General features: G+C 29.1%; 1 long non-coding RNA gene across 2 annotated transcripts; it reads left to right on the top strand.

Moving 5' to 3' along the window:
* The first annotated feature begins 5559 nt into the window (after window positions 1–5559).
* On the top strand, window positions 5560–8933 carry LOC146994982 (uncharacterized). 2 transcript variants are annotated; one of them, XR_015043411.1, is made up of 6 exons: window positions 5560–5818; window positions 6525–6587; window positions 6858–6923; window positions 7413–7481; window positions 7610–7678; window positions 8796–8933. It is a non-coding gene; the product is annotated as an uncharacterized LOC146994982 (long non-coding RNA). The 2 variants fall into 2 exon arrangements; XR_015043410.1 differs by lacking the exons at window positions 5560–5818; window positions 6525–6587; window positions 6858–6923 and having other exon boundaries at window positions 6953–7481.
* The last annotated feature ends 886 nt before the right edge of the window (window positions 8934–9819 follow it).

The raw sequence follows: 9819 nt of genomic DNA, 5'->3' as shown, positions 1-9819 counted from the left end.
AGTTGAACTTTAAAATCAACTAGGCCTACTGCTAGCTACATCCCTGTCCATTATCATAGCTGATTTTTTTTTTTTTTAATTGGTTGAAACATCATTCATTGTCACCAAGTTTAGGTCTTTTTCTATGTTTGGCACCTAGAATTTTTTTGATTAATTTATTTATGGTGGAATCACACCAATGAAATGGAAATCTATTTTGTTCGCTTAAAAATCGTAGTGATGGTTACATAATGTCAGACCAAAAAAATTGCAATATAACTTATATGTAAAAATGTAACTTAACTTATATGTTTATACTAGGAAGTAAGTGCCAGTAAATATACACTTGACATAATATATTTATTACTGTTAAAGAAATTTAACCTCATAGTTAGGTCTAACAACTCCATGAGCAAAGCTGTCCATAGGATGCCCATGAGATGATGAAATCACATTTTCAGTGCAAGCTAAAGCACAATTTTAATGATATAAAATGGTGTTTACATTTTTGATGTCTTTTCAGCATGTACACCTAACATGATTTAAAAAAAAATACAATAGCTTACATTTTATAGGTTTTATAAAAGTCATGGAGTTGACAACAAATAAACATACTCACCTAGAATTGAAACTTTCTTTTTTTCCTATGTACAAATGAAGCTTTATTCATACATGTACTCAATTGATATGAACACAAAATGGCTGCCTCTCTTTAACAGCACTAGACAGAAATGAACAGTGTTGACATGTGAAAATTTTTTTTAAAAAAATCCCTATGTCCATGGAGGGGATGCTTGAACCCGATTGCAAACTTTACATGAACAAAACTTCTAAATTTACCAAATTTATTATAACTTCAACAGGCATAAATATTTTCCAATATATATTTATTTAATTTAATTAAAAAATAATATTTTATGTAGTTTCAATAATATATCAACATGTTTAAGTAAACTATGGGCTGGTTGCAGCCCACGGAGTTGATTTTTGCCACATATTTGGAATTTTATCTTCCAAAAACAATTTTAAATAAATTTTCAATTTTAGGGGACTAATTAATACCCATCTAAAACTATATAGTACAATTTGTTTCGTGAATATTGTGTTACTAGAACAGTTAACATTCTTGAGTTTCAAGAAAGTGCCTGAATTTGGAGAATGACCGATTAATTCTGAGTCTGTTGAATAATTCCATTTCCAACATACCAGAAATTCATTGAAGCTGTTGAAGATTCAGAGCTAAAAGAAAAGTTGGATTTCAATTTGAATCATCTTTTTCTTTAAGTAACATTAATAATAATAATAATAAAATAAAATAAAAAAAAAAAACCTTACACGATCCAAAACACCAACTAGCAAATGACACAATACCTTAAAAAGTGCTCATTGTAAATGCATGAGTATTTCAAAAATAGTTTCATATGTGTTTTCTTTTCCTGCAATATCAGCTTTTATGAAAGAATATTTAACGTCATGTCAACGACATAAAAAAATGAATGAGATAGGTTTTAGTTGAATTTATAAAAAATGAATTATTTATATACTTTTTAATTTGAAAGTTGATTGTACAGAATTTGCTGAAAACAAAAATTAAAACAAACAAAAGCAAATTAAAACAAAATTAAACAAAAGCATATTTTAATTTTAAAAAGTAAGTTTCTTTTAGCTATTTAAATTCCAAATATGTTTTTAATTTTTACATTTTTTAAATAAAATTTAATAATAAAAAGGAATTTATAACGGGAATAATATAAAAAGGAAATAGTATATTTTGTAGCACCTTTTATTTGTCTTCATGGAGTTGGCAACCTATGTACCATAGTCAAAAATTAAGAGAACAGAAATGAAGACATAACACTTGCTGCAAGATATTAAAAAAAAAAAAAATTAAAGCAAAATAAAATTATTATGAATGAATTTATGCCAAGCTAGTAAAATTTGCAAATCATATTAAACAGAATGAAATCCAGAATTACATAAAAGTAATTACAAATTAATAAAGGTATAATTGTAGTACGGGATACCTATTTTCTTACTCCACACATGGTTATAGTGTCACCAAGTTGTCTAAACATATTCCAATACTGATAACAGCTGTAATCAACATATATGGAAAAAACACTTTGACCGTAGAACTTACTATTTTACTACCAAATTCATTAATCTTGGCAAAATACGTATGCTTTTATTATTACAGATACAGTACTATGCATTAAAACTAACAATATGTTGGATACTTTATTGAGTTAGTAATTTTTTATGGAACTTTTATATGCAAATAAACATGAGTCAACTATGAGAAGGATTAATTTAGAAGTCAAACAACAAAAATCAGCGTTATATTTTCAAATTTTCACAGAACTAGTTTCGATGGTTTTACTAAACCATCATCCTCAGCTGTAAAAGCCTGCATTTGCGCTTTTACAGCTGAGGATTATGGTTCTGTAAAATCATTGAAACTAGTCCTGTGAAAATTTGAAAATATAACTCTGGATTTTTTGGTTGTTCTTTTAAATTAATGTTTGTTCGGCATGTTATTGTATCTTAAATATAAGATGGATGTTTAAGTAAGCAATATAGGAGCATTATTTAAAACAGTTCTAAAACTTTTTTTTTTTTTTTTTGCCTTATTCACCATTGCTAGATGATCATCACCTCCCGCCCTCTTTTTCAAAACTCGAAAAATGCATATACATTTGTTTAAACTTAGATCATTTTTAATGCGTGTTATAAATTAAACAAGAAAAAATTGTACAAAATGTTGATAAACACAAAACTGAAATGAAAACAGTTTTTTTAGATTCCTAAACTAAACACTTAAAAGACTGATTGCATTCTGTTCCCCACAGAATAAATGAAATTTTGCCCTCATTGAGAGCCCTTTAGATGCTCAAAATTTCAACGTAATAAGTCATATGTGTGGATAGACTTACTCCTAGCATCTAACAAATTCCCTGAGAATGCAATGTTAGCAACCAGAATCTGGTGAAGTACCGTATTTGATGAAAAAGTTTCAATAGCGTCGTTTCTTTTAGTTCTCATGCCAAATAAATAATTATTGAATGTAATTACCTTCACGTATAAGACGCAGGTAACTTTTTGAGACCAAATTTAGGAAAAAAAGTGCGTCTTATATGCCATCAAATACGGTAAATGACAATCCAGAAAACAAAGAATTTATTGAAAAGTATCATCAGCAACAATAAATATCAAAGTAAGGAAGAGTTATAAAATAATAAAACATCAAATGAATGAAGATGTAGTTAAAACATGAGCAATAAAACTAAAGATAGTGAATAACAGGCTTCATGGCATAGACAGCAATTACACTTGGACCAAGGAATTTTTCAATTTGAAAACTATATTGAAACAGAAAGAATTCAAAAAATATTGAAACAGAAAAGAAGTAATTAAATTTTATAAAAACCATACCAATCTCAATAGTTTTTTACTTTTTTAAACAAGCTTAAGTACAGAAAACTTTACAAAGAGAAAACAAGATCCTCAGTTTTCATATATAAATGCTCCAAGTATAGATAATTGCATAATTAATAAGTATAAATGTTTCAAATATAGATAATAGCATAGTTTTCGTACATAAATGTTTCAAGTATAGTAAAACGCAGTATAGATAACCCTTTTCTCTTGAACTTTTGCATGATAGTTCGCCAAACACGTAACTAGTTCACTTATGAGAGATATCTTTAGTCGAATTAAAAATAAATTTCGTTGGTACAGCATCTGCCTTTAAGAATCTTCTATTTGTAAATGGTTGGTAGGTGAAGCAATCTTCCTCGAAATGTTCAGAGCAAATTCTAGTATTTTGAGTTGGATTAAAGTTTTTTCTTTTTATGTTCAGAATCCACTTTTTACGCAAAATTTCACTCTTAGGAAACAGATGAAACGAAATCTTATTTTTTTTACATTCGTACTTGATATTGTTGTTTGAACAACCGTAGGCGCAACAAGCAGTAGGCATTGTCAGCACTGAGAAACAAGAAGAGTAAACAGCACTTTACGAATCAAAATCGAAATAACAAAATGACCATAGAATAATGATAAAACAATTGACTTCAACATGAAACAAAAACTTAATAAACAATTAGACCCAAACTAAATGTTCGAATTATCAACAAATCTAACGCGCCAAACGAATCAGTTACTTTTCACATTAGCTACATACGTCACGTGATCTCTAAGGTCACCGAGATGTGCTCTTTTGCTGCATATTCATAATGAAATCTGGGATAAGGTTCGGACAAAGAATTTGTAAGTTTGTTCGGACATAGAATCTTACAAATTCTTTGGTATCACCCTGTCCTCCTAGAGGAAGTATACGTCATCGGATGACAACCATAACGTGGTTTACCATAAGGCTACTATAAAGGGGAGCTGAATCATCATCCATTTTGAAGCTAACTTGTTGGTATTCGCTATTGGATTAGCACTGATTTCTTGACATATTTGTGGATCGATTCCGACTTAATTTTCAGAAAAATGGGTGGTTGTGCTGCACCAAATTGTTCGAATCAGTCTAAAAATAACTTTAGGATGTTTCGTTTCCCTAGAAATGAAGAAAGACGAAGAAAATGGATAGTTAATTCTCGTCGAGATCAATGGATCCCGGGCCCAGGAGCGTATCTTTGTGAGGTAAGTTCAGCTTCGTATTTTTCCATAGAATGTTAGAAAAATTACTCTTCTTGGTACTTTAAAATATTTATCTTCATTTAACTGTCACTTATTGACGATCAACTGATTTTATAAATACAAAATCAACTGCGGAATGTGTATGTGTTTGTGCAGTAAAATATCGTTGTTTCATGTTGTTTCTTTTGTTATCGTGAAAAGTTTATACCGTTTGTAAAATTTATATCATACATTTCATGTAAACTTTGTGCTCAGTTAGAAATGTGATGTGCCTTTTTCTTTCTTTAATTTTACTGTATGATTGGTGATTTAAAGTAGCATTCTATGTTTTGATTCTGATGTATTGTCGCCAAATCGGATAGTTGGCGCCAATGTTAAAAACTGGATGGTATGATCCAAATAATAAATGGGGCCCACCAGCGGCCGAGCGGTAAAGACGCTGAACACTGGTAGTTCGGTCTGAGGTTCGAATCCCGCGAACGGGCTGGCTGCATGGGCGTTTTCGTGGTTTTCCCCATGTGTAACGTGTATACGAGCCAGTTTCCCTTAGAAAGTCCTCCACGAAAGGCATCCCTCCCTTTAGGCAGATAGCCCTCGTGTGCTTTGCCATAATTAAATACACCAACACCAAATAATAAATGATTTTGTTTTTTCTTTATAGTAAGATAAATATATTCTGTATTTTTAGACATTTTTAAGAACTTAAATATTAATTTAAATATTCGATGAATCGTTTTGATCCCATTATTATCCTTTATTGTAGTAGCAAATCTTAATGTTGTATTTTTAACTATAGGTACTTTAAATTTATTTTTAGTGTGTGAGCAGGAAATATGTTTTAAGTAGTTTTACAAACATGATTACTTTTTAAAAATTTTGTTCTATTTTCATAAAAAAATTTTAATTTATCAGAAAATTACATTCTTAAATTATTATAATATATGTAACTGTAATTTAATACTAGTGCTTTTGATTTTAATGTTAAATTTCATGCATGCTTTTGTTAAATATGCAGGTACATTTTGAAGAAAATCAATTTGAATGCTCTAGGCAAGATGGGCGTAAAAAACTCAAGCCCAATGCTGTGCCAACTCTTTTCAATGTGCCTAATCCCCCACAACTGTTGACCCCACAGCGTCTAAAAGGCATTGGTTTACCAAAGCACCGTTAAGTTACATCCAATTTTTGTAATGTATGTGTTTTTTATTTTTATGGTTTTTCATAAAAAAAAAATATGTTTTTATTACAAATGGACTAAATTGCTTTATAAAAGAATCAAAATATTGAAATTAAGGCATTATGTGATAAAGCTGTAATTACAGTCCCTAAGATTAGATTAAAAAATTAAAATTTTGCTGTTGTTATATATATAATTAAGTATGTACTTTGTTATTATAATCATATATTGAAAATTAAGCATAAAATCTCAATTTGATGTAGTTTTTGGATAAAGTTTTTGTAGTTTTTCGAGGACGGTCATACATGGGTCTGGTTTCTTCAAATTTGCTCCTAAAAGAAAGAAACCGGTATCTGATTGCCTTCAAAGTCAAAAGAGTTTAAATCAAAATTTGTATTAAAGTAAAGTTGCTTTTTTGCTTAATTTTAAATTCCAGATAAATAGAGAGAAATATGTATGGAGTAAGTAGAAGAAATAATATTGAAATTAATAATTTTAATCTTGAGTAATACAATAATATAGTTATAATATATTGATTTAAATGTATATTTTAATGTCTTATATGTCTTGTCTGAATGTTGTTATTTTTTGTTTAAAGATTTACAAAACTTATTAGGATTATTTATATTATTTATTATTAAAATTACATTAAGTATATTTTATTTATCAGCATTTTCAGGTATCCTTACTTATATGTGTTTCATAATTTTTGCATGTTCAGGGTGGCTTGCTGCACGGTTTACCTTTATCAACTGAAGCGATTTCTGTTGCTGAACCATCTGTTGTAAGTCTTCATTTGAACAGTTATTAAATATTTAGTATTATAAACTTTTTCTAAAAAGTATTAACACTTTCTAAAATTAAAAAATATATTAACGTAATATTTACTTATGTTTAAGAAGTATGAATGCTATGAACAGTCCAATGTATTTATGCTTTTTTATAAGTTGAGTTACTTTGAAAATGGTAATGATTATTTGTATTTATTTTTATCCGATCAGAGTTTATAATTTCTTTCACTTCCACATATTTCATATATTATAATTTCTTTTAGGTTCATTTGCCACAACCTTCAGCTTCATATTTTGGAGAAATAAATTTTGCTGCCGAAGTATCTGATGTAAATTGCAATTTTGCACTTCTAAAAAATTTTTTAACATCTATTCGTAAACTGTACTATGTTTTTTTAAATGTTTCCATCTTCATAATCATGCACTTTATTTCATTTCACCAGTGGTTGCAAATGTGTACATTACAGTACATCTCAGGTGTGTTTGCAACAACATTTAGCATTACCTTCTGATTAAATAACAGCTGCTAGTAAAGAATCTATTCTATGTTTTCATTTGAGCAGCTATTAAATGTCATATGTTTTACATATATTAATGAATTTTTATACGATTTCTGAAATATGAAATTGTTTGTCTTATGGTTGCTAAACAGCTGTACTATATCTGGCTGTTGTGCTATGGAATTATTTTTGAATTTTGAGTGTTAACAATTTATTATCTATTTATGAATTATAAAATGTTATGTAAAATAATTATTTCTTAAAATGAATGTAGTTTATATTATCTGTATTTCTAAATTTCTTATATATATATTTCAGGTTTGTTTGCAAGAACAAGCTTCAACTTCATCTTGTGATAAAATGCCATCTATTTGTGAAGGATCTCATGTAAGATAATTAGTGTATTATTAAATTGCTTGCTTATACAAAACGTTTCTATTAACTTTTTTTGGGGGGGGGTAAAAGGAATGTAATTAATTTCATCAGCATTTACAAATTCTTTGTGTACATTTCAGGTTTGTTTGCAAGAACAGCCTTTAGCCTCATTTTGCAATGAAATACCATCTATTTGTGAAGGCTCTGATGTAAGTTGATAACTAATGTATAATTAAATTACTTCCTTATATGCATTTAAAATGTTCTATAAAGTAATTTTTTGGTAAAAGGAATGTAATTAATTTCATCAATAGTTGCAAATTCTCTATGTAAATTTCAGTTTTGTTTGCAAAAACAACCTTTAGATTCATCTTGCAACCAAATTGTAATTAATTTTAATTAATTTCATCAGCATTTGTGAAGGCTGTGATATAAGTTGATAATTTGTGTTATTAAATTGCTCATGATTATGGAGATAATCGATCCCTTGAAAAGCTGGAAATAAATTTTAAAAATCTATTTTTAAGTGAAATAAATTTTAAATATTAGAAAATAAAACAAAAATAATCTAGAAAATGCTGAAAACAATAGAGTCAAATTTAAAAACCCACCACAGTATAGGAAAAGAGACCTGGAACTTGCATTTTTATTTTGTGGATTTATTATCTGTTTAAGTTTGACATTTAATCCAAAGGGGCTTTGTCCCTGAAGGACTATTGTTTTCGTTTTATATTGAAACACTATAAACGGCTGCATCACTTTTCAAATTGTTGCCACCAAATATTATCACCCTGTACTATATTTAAAGAAATTATATTGTGAAGACTCATAAATGCATGTATGTTTTTTGCATTCTGATAAAACAACGGTACCTAGAGCCATCAAATTTTGAATGACTTAATTCTACTGTGAATATGGACATCTGGAAGACCGAATTTGAAATTCGGAATTTGTTTTAATATATATTTTATATGTTGTAAAACTTTAACGAATTTTTGATTAACAAACTTGAGTATTTCAAAGCGAGCAATGGCAATGTTGTACAGAAAAGACACTTTTATCTCCAGCGTGTGAGACAATGAATCGGGAATTCTGAAGATATGTTCATTTTAAAATTATCTTGCAATATTGCTGTTGAACTGAATTTTATAGTTTAAGTGTGAAAAACTTGATATTTAATAAATAAAGGTAAAACACAAAATGTTAAAAAAAGGCCCCTTTGGGTGTAATTTAAAATCTGAAACCTTTCAGATCTTTTTTGTTTGTTTGTTGTGTTCCCCCCCCCTTCTTTGATGATTATTCATATAGATTTTTTCTTTATTCCAGGATGTTCTTTTAAGGAATTTTATAAAACAGCAGACTGAATTGATCTCGCTTCTGCAATGCGAGAACAAAATATTACTGAAAGAACTTACAGCAACCAAAAAAAAATGAAATTAATGTTTTAAAAAAATAGCATAGCACTGAAATTCAACTTCATGACCTTCAAGTACAGCATGAGGAATTGCTGAAAGGAGTGAAAACATTTCTTTCAGATGAACAAATAGCAATGTTGAAAATTCCTCGTAGAAGCATTGCAAAATGGTCTAACGAGGGAATAATAAAAGGCCTCAAAGTTAGATTTGCTTTGGGCAAGCATGGTTATAATTACTTGCACAGAATAGGTTTTCCGTGCCTTCATACAGCACTTTAAATAAAAGACTTCAAGGTCTTGAAATGAATTTTGGAGTCATCAGTGAGATGATTGAACCTTTGAAAATTAAAGGAGAAAAAATGAATGCTAGTGATAAAGACTGTATTTTATCATTGGATGAAATGGAGATTTCTGGCAATCCTGATTTTGATATTTCAAAACGTAAATTTATTGGTAAATGTACATTAAGAAATCAAAAGGGTACAGAAAATCACTATTTAGTTATTTTACTAAGAGGTTTGAAGCTGAAATGGAAGCAAGTGGTTGCCCATGAGATAACTGGACAGGTAACAGGATGCCAGCTCAAACAACTTGTTGTCAATGTTATCGAAGCTGTCAATTCTGTTGGATTTAATGTTGCTGGTATTGTTAGCGATATGGCAGCAGTAAATAGAAGCCTGTGGAATTCTTTGAGAATATCTGTTTCTCGAAACCAAAGAAATAATTTCACTACTGAAATTAAGGGCAAAATTATTTATGTATTTGCAGATGTGCCACATCTTTTAAAAAATCTCTGGTCTGCAACTCTTAATCATAGTATAAAACTGCCCAGTTATGTTTGCAATAAAGAAAATTTGGTTACTTTGCATGTATCTGCAGGATTTATAAAAGATATATGGATTACTGAAACAAACCAAAATTGTGGTTTGAGAACTA

This window comes from Stegodyphus dumicola, chromosome 10 (assembly GCF_044657685.1).
Source record: "Stegodyphus dumicola isolate Sdum_Otavi_A_Nest chromosome 10, ASM4465768v1".
In the NCBI taxonomy this organism is placed as follows: domain Eukaryota; kingdom Metazoa; phylum Arthropoda; class Arachnida; order Araneae; family Eresidae; genus Stegodyphus; species Stegodyphus dumicola.
Note: the sequence above shows the minus strand (reverse complement) of the source record. Positions and strands in the feature narration are given on the sequence as shown.